At 49.3% G+C, this 20,596-nt stretch overlaps 1 pseudogene; it reads right to left on the bottom strand.

The window, feature by feature from the left end:
* Positions 1-8,451: 8,451 nt before the first annotated feature.
* Positions 8,452-20,596, bottom strand: part of LOC125541757 — a 37,845-nt pseudogene continuing 25,700 nt past the window's right edge.

The raw sequence follows: 20,596 nt of genomic DNA, 5'->3' as shown, positions 1-20,596 counted from the left end.
TAGAAAAGCTTTAGCAAACGAACTACACGATCTTGTGCTAGGCTTAGGATTGGGTCTTGTCCATCACATCATTCTCCTAATGATGTGATCCCGTTATCAACGACATCCAATGTCCATGGTCAGGAAACCGTAACCATCTATTGATCAACGAGCTAGTCAACTAGAGGCTTACTAGGGACATGGTGTTGTCTATTTATCCACACATGTATCTGAGTTTCCTATCAATACAATTCTAGCATGGATAATAAACGATTATCATGAACAAGGAAATATAATAATAACCAATTTATTATTGCCTCTAGGGCATATTTCCAACACCTCAATGGGCAGGTCATTGAGAAACTCTCCCGCACGAACTACGTGCTATGGCGCACACAGATCACGCCGTAGTTGCGTGGTGCCGGTGTCTTCAACTATGTTGACGGCACCTCGCCGGAGCCGGCCAAGCTTCTCGCCGCCAAGGACAAGAACTGCAAGGAGACTTTCGAGCCCAACCCTCTCCACCCAATCTGGGTCAAGGAGGACCAGCAGGTGCTCGGTTATCTGCTGAGCAACCTCTCCAAGCAGGTGCTCGTCACGGTGACCACGGTCACCATGGCGCAGGCGCTCTGGACGACGTTGGCGGGCATGTACTCATCGCAGTCACTGAGCCGCGTCAACAACATCCGCACCTCCCTCATCAATGCACAGAAGGGCAACCAGAACGCCACCGCCTACTTCGCCTCCATGCGCGGCCTCGCAGACGAGCTCGCCGCCGCCGGCAAACCGATCCAGGATTACGAGCTCATCTCGTATATCTTGCATGGGCTGGATATGGAGTACCAGCCCCTCATCTCGTCGCTCGACGCGTGAGTCACACCCGCCTCCCTCGACGAAATCTTCTCCATGCTCAGCAACTTTGAACAGCGCATGGCGCAGTTCCATGGATCGGGCGGTGGCGGCTTCAAATCTTCAGCAAATGTGGCTACCTGTGGGCGCGGTGGTGGCTCTCGCTATCGCGCTCCTTCCCGTGGCAAGGGGAGGTGAGGTGGTGCACGTCCCACCAGTGGCGGCGGAGGCGGCCGATCTGGCAACAGAGGACGTCGCGGTGGTGGCACTGGCAGGACCCGTCTAGATGCTCCGCGGTGCCAGATCTGCGGCAAACCTGGTCATACTGCCAGGGACTGCTGGTACCGCTATGACGAGGACGAGGAAGACTCCCAAGATGATGAAAAGGTCACGGCAGCAGCAGATGGCTCCTACGGCGTCGACACCAACTGGTACCTCGACAGCGGCGCCACCAACCATCTCACTGGAGAGCTGGAAAAAGTGACTCTCCGTGAAAAGTACCATGACAAGGATCAGATTCACACCGCCGACGGTGCAGGTATGAGGATCAGTCATGTTGGTCATTCAGTTATACAAACCCCTCATCGCAAAATACACCTTAGGAAAATCTTGCATGTCCCTAGTTCTCATAAGAATCTCCTTTCTGTCCATAGAATTGCCATTGATAACCATGTCTTCCTAGAGTTTCACCCTTTCTTCTTTTTGATCAAGGATCAGGTCATGAAGAAAGTACTCTATCGAGGTAGATGTGTTCGAGGGCTTTACCCGTTGCTTCTGGAGTTTTCAAGATTCAATAAACAAGTCTACAGTGCCATCAAGTTATCTTCCACACGATGGCATGATCGCTTAGGACATGCTTCTTTTTCTTTAGTTGAACGTTTGCTTAGAAAGAATAAGCTCCCGTTTGTTGGAGAGCGTAATACTGAAACTCTGTGATTCTTGCCAAAGAGCAAAAAGTCATCAATTGCCATACCCTATCTCTACTAGTGTTTCTACACAACCTTTGCAATTAATCTTCTCAGATGTTTGGGGCCCTGCCCCTAGGTCTATTGGTAGACACACATATTATGTCAGTTTTATCGATGACTACAGTAAATTCTCTTGGATTTATCTTCTTAAGAAAAGATCCGATGTTTTCCAAGTGTTTCCGAACTTCCAAGCGTTAGTAGAACGAAAGTTTGATCATAAGATCATTGCTGTCCAATCGGACTGGGGAGGGGAATACGAAAAGTTGAATTCCTTCTTCCAAACTCTTGGCATTTCACACCATGTGTCCTGTCTGCACGCTCATCAACAAAACGGATCGGCTGAGCGCAAGCACTGCCATATTGTTGAAGTTGGTCTTGCTCTTCTAGCCGGTGCTTCTATGCCCCTTAAGTTTTGGGACGAAGCCTTTTTGACCGCCGTGCATATTATTAACATGCTTCCTGGTCGTGTCATACACGACGAAACTCCCATGGAACGGCTTCTCCACACTAAGCTAGACTACAAATCCCTTCGCGTCTTTGGTTGTGCTTGCTGGCTGAATCTCCATCCCTGGAACACTAGGAAGCTTATGTTTAGGTCAAAACAGTGTGTATTTCTTGGGTACAGTGCCCAACACAAGGTGTTAAATGCCTTGACATTGCCACTGGTCGTGTTTATATATCCCGTGATGTGGTCTTCGACGAAACAAAGTTCCCTTTTTTCTGATCTACACCCAAACACCGGAGCCCTTCTTCGCAAAGAAATCCTTCTCTTGTCTCCTCATCTCACCGTCCTTGATCAAGGGGGTAATAACTGCGATGATCAACTATTGACTAATCCCATGTATGAGCCTTGTGATGATGCAGGAGAACATGCAGAAAAAACTAGGGCCAAAATAATGAAGAAATCGTCCCAACACAGCCATATCACATGTGTCAAGGCGCAGGGAACAAATCCTCCCTGGGATCCGTGCCGTCAGACGTGTCAGGTGCATCGTCTTCGGGATCACCGCCTGTAGATGCGCCAGGCGGGCCAGGGCGATCCACCTCCGAATCCGCGCTGGCTCCCTCGTCAGGTGCGGTCGGGCGCTCGGGCGGGAGCGGCCCCGGCTTCGACACCTGGCGGCCCTCGGGTGGCTCCACTGGGACGCGGTTCCCGGTCCAGCCGCTTTGCTACAAGCGGCGCAAAGTGGCCCGCTCGACAGGCGCGGGGACAGGCGCGGAACCCCGTGCTGATGCGCCATCATGCGACAATGATGGGGTACGCAGGGCCGGATCTTCTGTGGTCGTTGCGCCATGCAGAACTCGTTCGGCTGCCACAGAAGATCAAGCTGAGGTGAATCCGGCTGGCGCTGCGGCAGAATCCACCTCGGGATCAACTGCAACAGCAGATCCGGTGCATGTCATGGGATCTTCTGTGGCACAAGCTTCAGCAACATTGTCCCAACACCGCACACGACTACAAAAAGGGGTAATCCCACCTGTTAATTATAAGCATGTAACAAAATATGGGCTGGTCTGTTCCACAGGTGAACCTGGTGAACCACACACGCTTGAAGAGGCACTTGGTGATGAAAAATGGAAAAAGGCCATGGATGAAGAATACATGGCATTACAGAAAAATAAGACTTGACATTTGGTTCCTTCACAGCAAGGTAAAAACCTCATTGACTGCAAATGGGTATTCAGAATTAAGAGAAAATGTGATGGAACTATTGATCGCTATAAGGCAAGACTCGTTGCAAAAGGCTTTAAACATCGTTATGGTATAGACTATGATGACACCTTTAGTCCTGTTGTAAAAGATGCCACCATTCGCCTGGTTTTGTCTATTGCTGTTTCCAGTGGCTGGAGTCTCAGACAGCTAGATGTATAGAACGCGTTTCTCCATGGTGTTCTGGAAGAGGAAGTGTACATGAAGCAACCTCCTGGGTTTTTGAACAAGAATGCACCTTCTCATGTGTGCAAACTTGACAAGTCATTATATGGACTGAAGCAGGCTCCAAGGGCATGGTACTCTCGTCTCAGTCACAAAATGCAAACTCTTGGCTTTATTCCTTCTAAGTCTGACACCTCATTGTTCATTTACAACAAGTACAACACACACATATTTGTTCTCATATATGTTGATGACATTATTGTCACAAGCTCTTCAGATGAGGCCATAACAGGACTTTCGAAGGATCTTGGGTCAGAATTTGCACTCAAGGATCTTGGAAACTTGCATTACTTTTTAGGAATTGAGGTGAAGAAACATGGTGATGGACTTCATCTCTCTCAGGAAAAGTATGCAACAGATCTGGTTAAGAAAGCTGGCTTGCAAGGTTGTAAACCTTCACCTACTCCATTATCAAGCTCAGAAAAATTGTCTCTTACAGAAGGACAACCTTTAAATCAAGAGGACAGCACAAGGTACAGAAGTCTAGTAGGAGCATTACAATACTTGACACTCACTAGACCAGATATATCTTTTGCGGTTAACAAAGTTTGCCAGTTTCTTCATGCACCCACTACAGTTCATTGGACTGCTGCAAAACGTATAGTTAGATATGTCAAGAATACTCTCAATCTTGGTCTCAATTTTAGCAAGTCACCATCAACACTTATTAGTGCTTTCTCAGATTTTGATTGGGCAGGATGTCTAGATGATAGACGCTCAACTGGTGGCTTTGCAGTATTCTTTGGTTCTAACTTGATTTCATGGTGTGCAAGAAAACAAGCTACTGTCTCCAGATCCAGTACAGAAGCAGAGTACAAAGCATTAGCTAATGCTACAGCTGAGATTATATGGGTACAATCCATGTTGAAGGAACTTGGTGTCAAAAGTACTCAAGCTCCATGTTTGTGGTGTGATAACCTTGGTGCCACTTACCTATCTGCTAATCCTGTCTTTCATGCAAGAACCAAGCATATTGAGATAGATTTTCACTTTGTACAAGAAAGAGTTGCCAAGAAGCAACTTGACATTAGGTTTGTGCATTCCAGAGATCAAATTGCAGATGGATTCACAAAACCTTTGCCTACAAGAAGCTTTGAAGACTTCAAACATAATCTCAACTTGATGAAATTGTGATTAAGGGAGGGTGTTAAACAGGTAATTGCACCTGTCACGGCTGTCCAAGGAGATACACGACCGGCTTAGAGATAGACTTGGTAGTTAGCTCTCATATCTATCTATTGTAACCATCTCTGTCCCTTCCTCTCCAAGATTGTAATCTCCTGTAATATCTTAACCTCTCTGTATGCGCATCGGGGTTATTGCGCCCCTACCTATAAACACGTAGCCGTCTCCTCCAACGAGGGTAAGACGTTTCCGCATCTCGCACAACTTTTGCATCCTAGCTAAGGCAAGTCAGGTGAACGAGTATATATAGGCTTGACTTATATATACTGCAGTCTTTGTTAGGATCTTTTTACATCCATGTAAGCATGTGACATGTGTTAACTGTTAATCATGCATTCAGGAGCTGTTATCATTTCTTTAACATGTGAGCACACAACAAAATTGTGTGACACAGTAGAGCTACTTGCATACAAGTGAAAATATGGTTTAATGGGGAAAAAGATACTATGAATAGCTTTGTAGTTGAGTGGCGACAACTGCATGACAAAGAGTAGACAAAGTTCAATGTAATAATGACCCATTCAGGTCTGACAATAGACATGCAAATGCTAAATAGGTGTAGCAAAAGCATAAGATATCAATGTCAAAAAATAAAGAAGCATAAGAATAATACGCAAATGCATGGCTCCTGGAATGTGTCTTGTGCCCAACATTCAGGCCACTGCTGCATTATCAGAATGAAACAGTCAGTTATAGCTGCAAATCTCAAACAACAACACCATTCCACTTCTGAAACAGCTCAAATCTATGACAGCAAAGCAAGACTGATTGCTCTGCATCTTCAGTTTCTTTCTAGCACCGGCCAAACCTTTCTCTTCCAGTGACATCAGTAGCAATAAGGCAGCAACAGAGAAAGCACACATGGGCGTAGGATTGAAATTAGCCTAATGTAAGATAGTAAGAGGAGCAACGACTGAAGCCGGAATTGTGAATGTCTCGTTCTGGTGATTACCGAAACCAAATGGCCTGAATTCACCTTGCCAAAAGTAAACAAAGGACACAATCACATAGACCGAAATAAGCCAGAGCTATGTATAGCTCAAAAGTTTGCCATGCCAGAAATCAATGCATCATCAGGGTCAGTGCTCCAGCTGCCCACTACAGACCGAAATAAAGAAGGAAATATCATCATGATACTCTTGCCGCATCATTTCGAAATAAAGAAGGAAAAATCACACACTTCTTTTAATTAGATGTCTGTCATCGGCCGCTGCTCTACAGGCACAACCTTCCCATGTCCCCATGCCTCCTATCATCTCTGCCGTCACTTCCTTCACATTCATACCCCTTTCCCTGTTGACTATGCACAGCCGTATTCGGAAAACTGAAAGCAGAACATCGAAATGATGCTTTTATAGTAGCATGGGACCATAAAAATAACCTGTAGCTTATATCGACTCACCATTTCAACCTCAAACACTAAAAACAGAGCTGCTGAGACCAGATGGGTTTTGAATAAATAGAAACACTTCTTCGAAAAAAATATTATAAGAACAGTGATGGGACCATGAAAAAATAACCTGCAGCTTGATAGATTAATTAGCAAGCATTGCGACATCAATCACACAAAGCACTCGGCCCGAGTGGCATTCAACCGGGACAAATAATCTCAGACATAGAACATCCAAACCATGCATGATTATCATAGGACAGCATTCCATCTTAACAGCATACCAAACTCAGACTACAATAATTACATAAACATCATCTGGACAACACCCTGTTCACAGCTACCGATCAGTTTAAGATGATCCTAGCACCGTCTAATGTTGATTGCACTGTAGGAGTATTCTCCAGAGAGCGACAAAGGTCACTGTGGCTCCCAATTTGTGCAGCAGGCGCATATCCTGTAAAACGGTAATGACTTCGAGTGGACTAAACAAGACACTACATTGTCGGTGTTTTTTCTCTCCTTTTAATTTCAACTCCTTGGCTCTCACGTTTTTGCTTTCCTCCAATGTTTCAGATGGACTAAAGCTAAACACAGAAGAAAATCTGGAATCACATCTCGCTCACTTTGACACTAATCCTTTGGCATGGGTATATATAAGAGGTCTATACATCTCTAGTCTTTGTTAACTGTTCTTATGAAACAAACCTGTTGTAATCATGTGATATGTGTTGACAAGGCCATTCAGGAATTGTTTACCATGACATATTTAGCATGTGAGTAAACTGCATAATGATGTGACCTTTCTACATGCATGTTTAGTCGCCGCAGAGAAACAGGGTTTTGAGGTGGCCATGGTCACCGCCGGCAGCTACCCATGGCGACGGCGACAGGGAATTTGTGGAGCATTACAAACAGTACTACAGAAGCAGAGCAGTGCCCGGCTACAGAGATAATAAACAATAGAAAAATCCTTGACTAAGCGAGGTAATGCACAAGCATATGAGCATGCTGAAATAGTAGTACTAGCTACTAGGCGTACATGGCACGACATATAACAAGACCTAAAATATTCTGGGTAAAAGAAGAATGAATAATAACCAAACTCGTACTTCAGAAAAATGAATAATATCAATTCCACACAAGCATGCAATGTACAGAGACAAGTCCTAGCTTCTAACATAGGATTGGGACTAGCCTCCTGTAAGTCCTAGCACATGCGTAGTACCCACCTACTGAGGCATTTCAAAGATACACTAGCATTTAGCAACACGATTAAAGAACTAATTAGATTAGCATGCAACTACATGTAGTTTAGTCGACTTTACAGAAGTTGCAGACTACGGATGTGGAACAGATAACCACGATCGAACCAATCAACTCATGTCATGCTAGTTAGCTAAACAGAAAGCACATGTAGTTTAATGGACTTCATGGTGTTCATCTTGCAGGTAAAAAAGGCCAGCAGATGTCTCCACCTACCAACACATTCAAACACATTCAGAAGCAGTCAGAAGATAAATGTTATGAGAGAAAATGCACTGGATTCAAAAGATTCATCAAGACCAGCTTTTGCGCACACACAAATAGCAGTTGAAATGTAAGAAAGCATCAGTTAGTTGCACAATGAACAAAACTGGGTCAATTGAACAGAGGATTGAACATAAAATGGCAAGCTTCCACCCAGAAAAATATTAATAACGGTGGTGTATTTTGTTAACAACATGCTCGATACAACTTTCAAATGATATAGAATGCCTGCTAGAGGGCAACCAACAACCATATTTGCAGTATGATGCAAAGATGAAGAGATGATTTTCTCAGAACAGAGCACTAACATGCTTACAAACAGCATGATGCAGAAGGTGTTAACAAATATGAATATTGGTCGGAAACAAACTGGAAGGAGTCATTTGGAAAGCCAGCACTAGCTACATGCGTCCATGATCCAAGTTATCTGTGCAAACGAACTGGAAGGAATATATTCAAGCATCCCTTCATCTTGGTTCAGTTGCAAGAGCTCGATATGGAGTAAGGTGAGAATCAATACTTTCTAGATTGAGCAATCAGTCCATTAAAGGAACCATTTGAATAACCAGATAACCAATACTAATACAAAAACCAATACTAGACACGTAGCCCAACTTATACAAAATCTGGGTGATGTCGAAGGAGATAAATTAATTCACGTTACAAATATCAGGAGAAGACAAGGGTACAAGTTGAACCAAGCCGATTGATTACAATCACAACATAAAATTATTTGAAGCAAACAAAATCCAAGCCCGTCCTGCATGGTTTCTGACCTGTTTACATCAACATGAATGGCTGGCTTTCCTTGGTTTCTCGAGCGGCCATCCTCCACTCACTGACTATTCTTGGTATTCCCTTCCATGTCTTCGGTTTAAATGCCATTACTACACTTATCAGAAATGATGTCAGAGCAAACTTGTAGAAACTAATTTTTGCATGAAATTTAATTCCATATGACATTAAAATAATGGAGAACAAACTTTGTACATACAGTGTTGACGTGGTACATGGGATGGGATGGATAATTGCATTTGTTGGTTAAATGTGGTAAACAAAGAGGATAACACCGCAAGATCAGCGCAAGAATGCAGAGTCAAGGGCTCAAGGCCGGGACATGTTCAAACAAGCATGCTAGCAACGCCTCACAATATGAGATATAATAATATCGCGGATAAGTATAGGCAGAAGAACCCATACTTCCATCAGTATGAGAGAGGGAGAGGCGGAGACCAGGCCGCCTGAGGCGACCGGAATCTCACCGCCGTCACCCTCATCCTCACCGCATCGCTGCGCTAGGGGGGCACACCCGATCCGTTCGCGATCTCCTAATACATCTGCGGCGGCGCTGTCGGCAAGAAAGGAGGGGTCTACGGGATCGGGGGGGGGGGGGACCGTGATGATCCGCAGCGTCAGATCGGGCGGGAGGAGCGGCGGTGGATGCAATGGCGCGCTTCGTTCTCCATTGGGATGGATCCGGTTTGCTGGATCGAAGGGCGGCTTCGTTCACCCCTCATTCTAGATGGATGGTTCTTCTCGATCTGGAGAACGACGTCCTCGCCGGCGAGTATCTTCCAGACAGAGAGATGATTGAGGTAGGTCTTCATTTCAAACTTGATGATTATGACATAGTTGTTGGCGAGTGTGTGCAGATTGACGTACGACCGAAAGCATCGGAGATGATTGATCTGACGGAGCCGATCCAGGCACGACCGGGAGGACGGTTTTGGGTGCTTCTGGAGAGCGATGACGAAGACCAAGCGGAGTGTCATGCACCCACCAGAGTCATGGTCTCGTCAGGTGTCGGTCCGCTGCCGTCGCCGGAGCCCATGAGTAAGATCGTTCGACGTCGTTCAAAATTTGAAAATTCCAAGCCGTCCATGAAGCCATGGATCGGACCGATCCCTAAGGTAATGAGAGAACCGGTGACCTTGTCACAATTTTTGCCGGACAATTGGACTATGGTTACGAGAAAGAAGAAGAAAGAAAAGTTTAGCCGGCCACCGCCGCCGCCAAGATCGCCGGTGGCGACATCGGCGAGTACTGTTCGAGCGGCCAGACGGGCTCGTTTGAATATGATATTGGGTCATGGACCTGGTTTGGATGTTTCGCCGGATGGAACGATGGTCGTGGGTCTTTTAGGTTCGGGCGAGGCCCAGCTGGAGGCCCAAGCCTCGTTTCATCACAAACAGGCGGACGTACATGTTGCATCGCTGCCAGTCACGCAATCGATCGAGACTAGGGCGGTGGTGCCGGGCTTCTGTTCGCTGGGTACTGGGCGAGCGAGGAGGATCTCCTGCGCCGACGCCATGACCTGACGAGGGCAGCCGCCCATCAAGCGAGCGCCGCACACCGCTGGTGCTTCAACTGCTGGAGGGACCGGGCGTGGCGCCCCGACGTCCAGTACTGCCGTGGCGGCTGGGCCCGGGCGTGGCACTCAGCCAGTACTGCCCGCCGGCGGCGCTGGTCGTGGTGCCCCGACGGCTGGGGGGAACGGCGCTATCGGGCGGAGCGCCCTGCCTCCGCCGAGGTCGGTGGGAACGGGAGTGCAGCCCAGAGCTGCCGCCGGCCGGGGCGTTCCCTCATCCGTACAGCAGGGGACCGAGACATCTAACTCTTCGGCGTTGACACAGGCGCCTAGGCCCAATACGCGACAACCGGATGAATAGGCGCAGCCACCTGCAGCCAAGGCACCGGCCCTAGGAAGGGGTTGCGGTGCGCAAGTGTAACGCCCAAATAATTAGGCTACAGCAAAATTCTCCTAATGATGCCATGTCATCGGTAATTACTGTTGCTAAACTTCCGTTAGTTCAAACCGATTCAAAAATCAATTCAGAAAATGACAAACAACAAAAGTTTTTAAAAGTTGAAACCAAAAATGTTCGGTGGATGCCAAATATTGCACTGATAATTATGATGAAGTAAACACATTTTTAAAAAACGCCTAAATACTTTAAAATGAAATAAAACAGAAAAGAAAATAAATAAAAAGAAAAAGGAAAACACAAAAACAAAAGAACTAACAAAAAGAAAAAAGAAAGAAAAAGGGGGAAGCACCCCCCTCCCCCGGGCTTCGGCCTAGCAGGCCACAGGCCAGCCCAGCTGCGGCCCACCCCGCACCCATAAGACCCCCCATTCCCCCAGTACCCACCGACACCCCCACTCCCTCCCCGCAAAATATCTCCTCCCCCTCTCTCCCGATTGGATCGGGATCGAGGAGGAGACCGCTCGCCGCCGCCTCGCCCTCACCTGACGCCGCCCGGAGCTCCCCTGCCGGCCTGCTTCCTCCTCCCCACGCCGGACCTCCTCGTCCTCCTCCCCGAGTCGCTCCCCGCGCCCCGTTGCCCAAACCCTACTCCCCGCAGTGAGCTGCCCCTCCTCGCGTCCCGCCCTCTCTCCTCGCACTCCCTTCCTCGCGACCGTCGCCGCGCCTCGCGCACTCCGGCCCCGCGCTCACCGCAGCCGGACGCGCCCTGGCCGCCCGCCGCTCCGCCTGGCCGCGCCCATCGCCCCGCCTCGACGCGCCTCGCCTGCGCCGCTCGCTCGCCGCGCCGCCGCCCTGTTTCTCCCGCACGCTGCGCCCCATGGCCACCTTTGCTCGCCCGCGCTCCGGCGCCCGCCTCCTTCTCCGGCGACCGATCGGCGCCGCATGGCCCCCCTGCCTACCCGCGCGTCGCGAGCGCGGTGCCTCGCACCGCCGAGCTCCGCCGCAGCCCCGCCGCTCCCTGCCGCGCCAAAGTTAGATAAGCCCTAGTTATTCTTTAGAGTAGTATTTGAACATTATCCACATTATCATTTGACTCCTGTGAAAACATCTTTGTTTTCAGATGGAACCCACGAGGCAGGTCGTGCGCCACACGACGGCCATTGGTGCCTCAGAATCACCTGCTGTGTTGGTTGAGATGATGACCTATCTGGGTTATCGCTGGCACCCTGAGTACACCGTCTATGAGGAGTATCAGGACTTCAACCAGGAGCAGTACCGTGCCATCGTCCACCTCTACTCTCGGGAGTATGACTCCACTACCGTGTTGCACACTGCTCATAGTGTTGGAGTGACTATCGATATGGCGGTCCACGATGCTGCTTATGCTGCTCTGACACGTCTTTGTGGAGAGTATCAGGAGCTGGACACCTCCCCCTTCAGGCACATTGCTATCGCATCCGATGTTGGTGCGGAGGGTTACTACACTGCAGCCTACTCCACTGTCACCCGAAAGCCCTTCTACCATCAGAACCTGGTTCTGCATGCTGATGGGCTGGATAGAGCTAACCGAGCTCTTCGCCACGAGTTGTACACCACCCGTCAGCACCTGTATCATGCTCTGACGCTGTTGCACCCCTCTGTCCGATCTGGTGATCTGTCGCGTTCTGCGATCTACCCTGCCAGGACCGTGATGCCCCAGGGCGTCGGCTGGCCAGATGTGGGAGGCTACACTCCTGCACTTGGTCCTCTCCTGCCACCTGCGCATCGGGTTCCGCACCAGAGTATCCGCGGACCCCAGGCTACTCGCGTGGAGGTCTTCCCTTCGCGTCACTACCAGCTGTCGGGCTACACCTACCTCTGCAGTACCGCGTGGGACTGATGTAGACTTGCTTGTTAGTGTTAGATGCATTCGCCGCGAGCCTGTGTGCCGCCTATGATGTCTTAGTCTATGTACCGAACTCTGTGTACCGAACTCTATGCATGATCTCTTTTGTAAGATATGCCGACTACTATGTAGTGTCTATCGTGCTGCTTTCGTTGTGCATGTTTCATCATGAATGATTCTTGTCTTTGCAAATTTCTCAATGCTGAACTACCCCTGTTATATATTAGCAGGATGGTTAGACCAGGTGGTCGTGGTGGCAACGCCCCACCACCGCCTGAGTACATGGCTGGGATGATGCAACAGTTTGAGCTGAATCGTCAGTTCATGGAGAATATTATGGCTCAGTTTCCTTGCCCCAATATGAACCAGCAGCCAACCCAAGTGACTCTGCAGGATTTCATGCGCCTCAACCCAACCGTGTACCGCAGCTCAACTCAGCCTCTTGATGCTGATGACTGGCTCCGTGACATCACCTATGAGATGGAGTCTGCTGATGTAGCCCCTGCAAGCTACGTCACCTTTGCTTCTTTCTTCCTAAAAGGACCCGCAGCTCAATGGTGGGACAGCCACAGGCGTACTTTGCCAGCTGGAACAATCATCGCCTGGCCAGATTTCCAAGCTGCCTTCCGTGCTCGCTTCATTCCTCAGGGAGTCATGGACCGGAAGAAGCGTGAGTTCCGCAACCTCACCCAAGGCAACAAAACTGTGGAAGCTTATCAGCGGGAGTTTCTGGATCTGTCCCGCTATGCTGAAGAAGACATTGCAACTGATGCACGCAGACAGGAGAAGTTCCGTGATGGCCTTCAAGCTGATATCAAGCTCGCACTTCTAGTGCATGACTTTACTGATTTCGCCACCCTGGTGAACAAGGCCATCAATGTCGAAACTGGTCTGCAGGAATACCAGAGCTCTCACAGGCGCAACCATGACACGGGCTCATCTTCGGGCCCGTCCTCGCAGAAGCGTAAGATATGGATTCCCAACAGCATGTACCAACCAACTGCACCTGCCCCAAGGCAGTCCTATGTTGCACCTCGTCTGCCTGCTCCACCAACTAGGCAGCCAAGGCTTCCAGCTCCACCACCCCAAGCTCCTGTTCCCACTCCCAATAATGGTCTGTGCTACAAGTGTGGCCAACCTGGTCACCTTGCCAGGAACTGCTATCAGAATCAGAACCAGAATCAACTGGCCCTCCCCACAGCTGGCTGTGGAAGCAACCAGCCTCGCAACAACAATGGCAAGTCTTATGGTCGTGTTCACGCCAACCACGTTGATCTCAATGAAGTTCTAGACCAGCCTGCTACCGTGATGGGTACACTCCTCGTAAACTCAGTACCTGCATTTGTTTTATTAGATTCAGGAGCATCGCATTCATTCATGTCAGAAGATTTTGCATACAAGCATGACGTTAAATGTGAGGAGATGAACACTTCGGTATTGGTAAAAAACCCCGTGGGACAATGCCAAACCTAACTGGTAGGCATCGATGTCCCCGTGGAAATCAAAGGGCTGGAATTCTATGCATCTCCCATTATCCTGAAGTCGTCTAACATCGACCTCATTCTGGGAATGGATTGGTTGAAAGCGCATATTGCTTCTATAGTTTGCGCCACTAAGGTCGTCCATCTGCTACACCCTTCTGACGAAATAATAGCTTACCAAAATCATCTAGTTCAGAACGTCGAGGCACGACTTTATGCCTTGAATGCGTTGAACGCTGCACCACTCGAGGGCATTGAAAACATTCCCGTCGTTCGTGAATTCCAAGATGTCTTCCCAGAAGAACTTCCAGGGATTCCCCCTGCTAGAGCTGTCGAATTCATCATCGACTTGAAACCCGACACCACCCCTATAGCTAAACGACCCTACAAGATGCCGCCGCATGAACTCATTGAGCTTAAGGAGGAAATCGACAAATCTCTTGTCAAAGGTTTCATTCGCCCAAGTTGCTCTCCTTGGGGAGCACCTTCTCTCTTTGTTAAGAAGAAGGATGGGACAAACCGATTAGTCCAAGACTACCGTCCTATAAACCAAGCTACCATTCAGAATAAATATCCTCTTCCTCGGATCAATGATCTTTATGATCAACTGGCTGGCTCATCAATGTTCTCTAAACTCGACTTGAGGTTGGGTTACCACCAGATCCGTGTTCGTGAAGAGGACATCCCAAAAACCGCCTTCGTGACTCGGTATGGATCATACGAGTACACCGTCATGTCATTCGGCTTAACGAATGCTCCCGCCACCTTCTCTCGTCTGATGAACTATATATTCATGGATTACCTCGACAAGTTCGTCGTGGTTTACTTGGACGATATCCTTGTATTTTCCAAGAACAAGGAAGAGCATGCTGAACATCTTCGTCTTGTGCTGGAAAAGCTTCGAGAGCATCAACTGTATGCTAAGTATTCCAAGTGTGAATTCTGGCTCCCCGAAGTAACCTATCTTGGGAATGTCATCTCCAAGGATGGTATTGCCATCAACCCTGAACGAGTTCAGGCTATTCTCGATTGGACTCCTCCGAAGAATGTCAAGCAAGTCCGAAGTTTTCTCGGTCTCGCCAACTATTGCCGTCGATTCGTCGAGAACTTCTCCAAGATTGCCAGACCTCAGACTAATCTGTTGCATAAGGGTGTCAAATTCGAATGGACAGACAAGTGTCAGGAAATTTTCCAGGCGCTCAAAGACAAGTTTACTTCTGCCCCAGTGCTTGCTCCACCTGATACTAAGAAGGACTTTGTCATTTACTGCGACGCTTCCCGTCAAGGATTAGGCTGTGTCCTAATGCAAGAGCGCAGAGTGATTGCTTATGCCTCTCGTCAACTGCGCCCTCACGAAGAAAACTACCCAGTTCACAACCTCGAACTTGCTGCTGTCATTCATGCACTGAAGTAGTGGCGACATTACCTTCTCCGTAATCGTTGCGAAATCTTCACCGACCACCAAAGTCTGAAGTATCTGTTTACTCAGCCAGATCTGAACCTCCGTCAGCAGAGATGGATGGAGACTGTTGCAGACTTTGACGTGGGTATATCCTATACCCCCGGCAAGGCTAATGTAATGGCTGATGCCTTGAGCCGCAAGTCTTACTGCAACCACCTCCAGGTTCACAAAGTTCAGCCCTCGCTTGTCGAAGAATTTAGAAAGATGAACCTTCATATTGTTCCTCCTGGAGCACTCGCTCCCCCTCCCTCGGTGTTCCGCAAAATGAATCTTCTTGTTGTTACTAAGGGTTCTCTAAATACCCTGGCTGTTGTACCAGATCTCGTAGCTGGTATAAAGACTATTCACGGTTATGACTCTGAAGTCCATAAGATTAAACGCCATCTAGCAAAAGGAAAGCCCTCATTCTTCACTATCGCCGATGATGGCGCCTTGTACTTCAAAGGCCGCCTAGTGGTACCATGTTCGAAGAAAAACCTGGATAAGACTAAAAGGGTTATGCAAGAAGCTCATGATACGCCTCTGTCCATCCATCCTGGTAGTACAAAGATGTACCAGGATATTCGTCAAAGATTCTGGTGGTCTAATATGAAGCAGGACATTGCTCGTTATGTTGCTGAGTGTGACGTTTGCCGCCGTATCAAAGCAGAGCATCAAAGGCCTGCTGGAACTCTGCAACCTATCTCTATTCCTGAATGGAAATGGGACCATGTTGAAATGGACTTCGTCACTGGATTTCCCAAATCGCAGAAAGGTAATGATGCTATTCTTGTCGTCATTGACCGGCTTTCCAAAGTTGCCCATTTTCTGGCAGTCAAAGAGACAATCACTGCTAGTCAGCTTGCTACTCTCTACATGGCCAGAATTGTTTCACTTCACGGTATTCCACTGGTTATCAGTTCAGACCGTGGCAGCTTATTCACTTCAAGATTCTGGGCAAGTTTCCAAGAAGCTATGGGGACTCATCTGTCGTTCAGTACTGCGTTTCATCCTCAGTCGCAAGGACAGGTTGAACGTGTCAACCAAGTTCTCGAAGACATGCTTCGAGCTTGTGTAATTTCATTCGGCAAGAAATGGGAGGAATCTCTTCCATATGCCGAGTTCTCTTATAATAATAGCTATCAAGCTAGTCTGAAGATGTCCCCCTTCGAAGTGCTATATGGACGAAAGTGTCGGACCCCTCTGAACTGGTCAAAAACTGGGGAACGTCCACTCTTCGGTCCGGATACTATCCAACAGGCCGAAGAACAAGTTCGCATTATTCGCGAGAATCTCAAGACTGCTCAGTCACGTCAGGAAAGTCAGTATAACCGTCATCACCAAGACATGGTCTATCAACCTGGCGAAAAGGCTTATCTTCGAGTTACACCAACGAAGGGTGATCACCGCTTCGGGATCAAGGGCAAGCTAGCTCCTCGCTATATCGGTCCCTTCACTATTCTCGAAAGGCATGGAAAGGTGGCATATCAACTGGAGCTTCCGCTGAACCTTTCTCAGGTTCACGATGTGTTCCATGTGTCACAACTCCGCCGTTGCTTCAAGGATCCAATCCGAGCGGTAGATCATGAAGTGCTCGAATTGCAACAGGACCTCTCCTATAAAGAGCATCCGGTCCGCATTCTTGACCAAGCTGAACGCCGCACACGTCAGAAGGCGATCAAATTCCTCAAAGTCCAGTGGTCGAATCACTCTGAAGACGAAGCCACTGGGGAACGTGAGGACCGCCTGCGTGATGAATACCCCGCATTGTTTCCTTCTACCTCCTAAATCTCGGGACGAGATTTCTTGTAGTGGAGGAGATTTGTAACGCCCGGATAATTAGGCTACAGTAAAACTCTCCTAATGATGCCATGTCATCGGTGATTACTGTTGCTAAACTTTCGTTAATTCAAACCGATTCAAAAATCAATTCAGAAAATGGCAAACAACAAAAGTTTTTAAAAGTTGAAACCACAAATGTTCGGTGGGTGCCAAATATTGCACTGGTAATTATGGTGAAGTAAACACATTTTTACAAAATGCCTAAATACTTTAAAATGAAATAAAACAGAAAAGAAAATAAATAAAAAGAAAAAGGAAAACACAAAACAAAAGAACTAACAAAAAGAAAAAAAAAGAAAAAGGGGGGAAGCACCCCACCTCCCCCTGGGCTTCGGCCTAGCAGGCCACAGGCCGGCCCAGCTGCGGCCCACCCCGCACCCATAAGACCCCCCATTCCCCCAGTACCCACCGACACCCCCACTCCCTCCCCGCAAAATATCTCCTCCCACTCTCTCCCGATTGGATCGGGATCGAGGAGGAGACCGCTCGCCGCCGCCTCGCCCTCACCTGATGCCGCCCGGAGCTCCCCTGCCGGCCTGCTTCCTCCTCCCCACGCCAGACCTCCTCGTCCTCCTCCCCGAGTCGCTCCCCGCGCCCCGCGCCCCGTTGCCCAGACCCTACTCCCCGTAGTGAGCTGCCCTCCTCGCGTCCCGCCCTCTCTCCTCGCACTCCCTTCCTTGCGACCATCGCCGCGCCTAGCGCGCTCCGGCTCCGCATTCACCGCAGTCGGCCGCGCCCTGGCCGCGCGCCGCTCCGCCTGGCCGCGCCCGTCACCCCGCCCCGACACGCCTCGCCTGCGCCGCTCGCTCGCCGCGCCGCCGCCCCGTTTCCCCCGCACGCTGCGCTGCATGGCCACCTTTGCTCGCCTGCGGTCCGGTGCCCCCCTCCTTCTCCGGCGACCGGTCGGCGCCCCATGGGCCCGCTGCCTACCCGCGCGTCGCGAGCGCCGTGCCTCGCACCGCCGAGCGCCCCTGCAGCCCCGCCGCTCCCTCCTGCGCTCCGCCCCTGGCCTCTCCTCCCCTCGCGCTCTCGCGCTCGCACCGCAGCCCGTGTGGCCTCGCCCTGGACTGCCGCCGCTGCCCTGAGCCCCGCCCTGCGCTGCCGCCCCCGCGACGCCTCTCCTCTGTGCCGCCCCACGCCGCTTCTCCCGCACCGTCCTGCTCGGCCGCTGCCGCACCGCGCCCGCCCTTGCACCACACCACGGTCGTGTGCCCCGTCGCCACCGGTGCTGCAGCGCCACTGCGCCGGCCGCCGCGTCCCAGCGTGCTGGACGCCCGGGTCGGCCCTGCACGGTGCCAGTTAACCGCGTGCCCGCTAAGGCCCCTGTGGGCCTATGACAGATAGGGCCCACCCTCAGAACGTTTTATTAAAAAAACAATAATAAATAAATAATAATTAACTTAATTAATTAATTAAGGAATTAATTAAGCTAATTAATCATAATTAGATTAACCTAATTAACTGTTAGTTAATTAATCAATCAATGACAATGGGGCCCACCCCTAATTAATTCTGATTAGATTAATTAAAATTTGGATAATTAACATGTGTCTCTGACCAGTGGGACCCCCTGGTCAGGTTGACCAGTCAACTCTGTTGACTGCTGACGTCAGCATGACATCATGCTGATGTCATTAATTTATTTTGGAATTAATTTAAATAATTAATTAAATTCCAGAAATTAATAAAATCTTTAGAAAATCATATCTTTTAATCCGTAACTAGGATTAAAATATTTTCAACATGAAAGTTGCTCAGAACGACGAGACGAATCCGGATACGCAGCCCGTTCGTCCGCCACGCATCCCTAGCATAGCGAACACGCAACTTTCCCCCTCCGGCTCCTCTGCCCGAAAATGCGAAACACCGGGGATAATTTCCCGGATGTTCCCCCCCTTCACCGGTACCACCTCGTACCGCGTTAGGGCACACCTAGCATCACGCTTTGTCATGTCATGCATCGTCATGCATTTGCTTGCATTATATTTATTGTTTCTCCCCCCTCTTCTCTCGCTAGACACCGAGACCGACGCCGCGGCTACCCAGTACGACTACGGTGTTGACGACCACTCTCTCTTGCCAGAGCAACCAGGCAAGCCCCCCCTTGATCACCAGATATCGCCTACTCTGCTTTCTATACTGCTTGCATCAGAGTAGTGTAGCATGTTACTGCTTTCCGTTAATCCTATCCTGATGCATAACCTGTCCTTGCTACTACTGTTGTTACCTTACCTGCAATTCTAATGCTTAGTATAGGATGCTAGTTTATCATCAGTGGCCATACATTCTTGTCCGTCTGCCATGCTATACTATCGGGCCGTGATCACTCGGGAGTTGATCACGGGTATATACTTATACATAAATACATGCTATACAGTTGGTGACTAAAGACGGGTCGGCTCGTAGGAGTACCCGTGAGTGATTCCGATGTTGGGGGCTGAAGGGGCAGGTGGCTCCATCCCGGTAGAGGTGGGCCTGAGTTCCCGAAGGCCCCCGACTGTTACTTTGTGGCGGAGCGACAGGGCAGGTTGAGACCACCTAGGAGAGAGGTGGGCCTGGCCCTGGTCGGCGTCCGTGGTTATTTCAAAATAACACGCTTAACGAGATCTTGGTATTTGATCTGAGTCTGGCTACTGGCCTATACGCACTAACCATCTACGTGGGGACAGTTATGGGCACTCGACGTCGTGGTATTAGCCGAAGCCTTCGTGACGTCAGCAACTGAGCGGCGCGCGCCGGGTTGGACCGCGTAACACAACTTCCTTTGTAATGGAGGTTGCTAGGTCTGCTCTCCGGCCGCGTACGCAACGTGTAGGTGTGCAATGGGCGATGGGCCCAGACCCCTGCGCCATAGGATTTAGACCGGCGTGCTGACCTCTCTGTTGTGCCTAGGTAGGGCTGCGACGTGTTGATCTTCCGAGGCCGAGCATGACCCAGGAAAGTATGTCCGGCCAAATGGGATCGAGCGTGTTGGGTTATGTGGTGCACCCCTGCAGGGAAGTTGATCTATTCGAATAGCCGTGTCCCTCGGTAAAAGGACAACCCAGAATTGTACCTTGACCTTATGACAACTAGAACCGGATACTTAATAAAACACACCCTTCCAAGTGCCAGATACAACCGGTGATCGCTCTCTCACAGGGCGATGAGGGGAGGATCATCGGTTAGGATTATGCTATGCGATGATACTTGGAGGACTTCAGTCTACTCTATTCTACATGCTGCAAGGCGGAGGCTGCTAGAAGCGTAGTCTTCGAAAAGACTAGCTATCCCCCTCTTATTCCGGCTTTCTGCAGTTCAGTTCACATATATTAGCCTTATTCCAGTTGATACCAATGCATACATATGTAGTGTAGCTCCTTGCTTGCGAGTACTTTGGATGAGTACTCACGGTTGCTTTTCT

Source organism: Triticum urartu, chromosome 1, assembly GCF_003073215.2.
Source record: "Triticum urartu cultivar G1812 chromosome 1, Tu2.1, whole genome shotgun sequence".
Lineage (NCBI taxonomy): Eukaryota > Viridiplantae > Streptophyta > Magnoliopsida > Poales > Poaceae > Triticum > Triticum urartu.
This window is presented reverse-complemented; position numbering and strand designations above follow the sequence as displayed.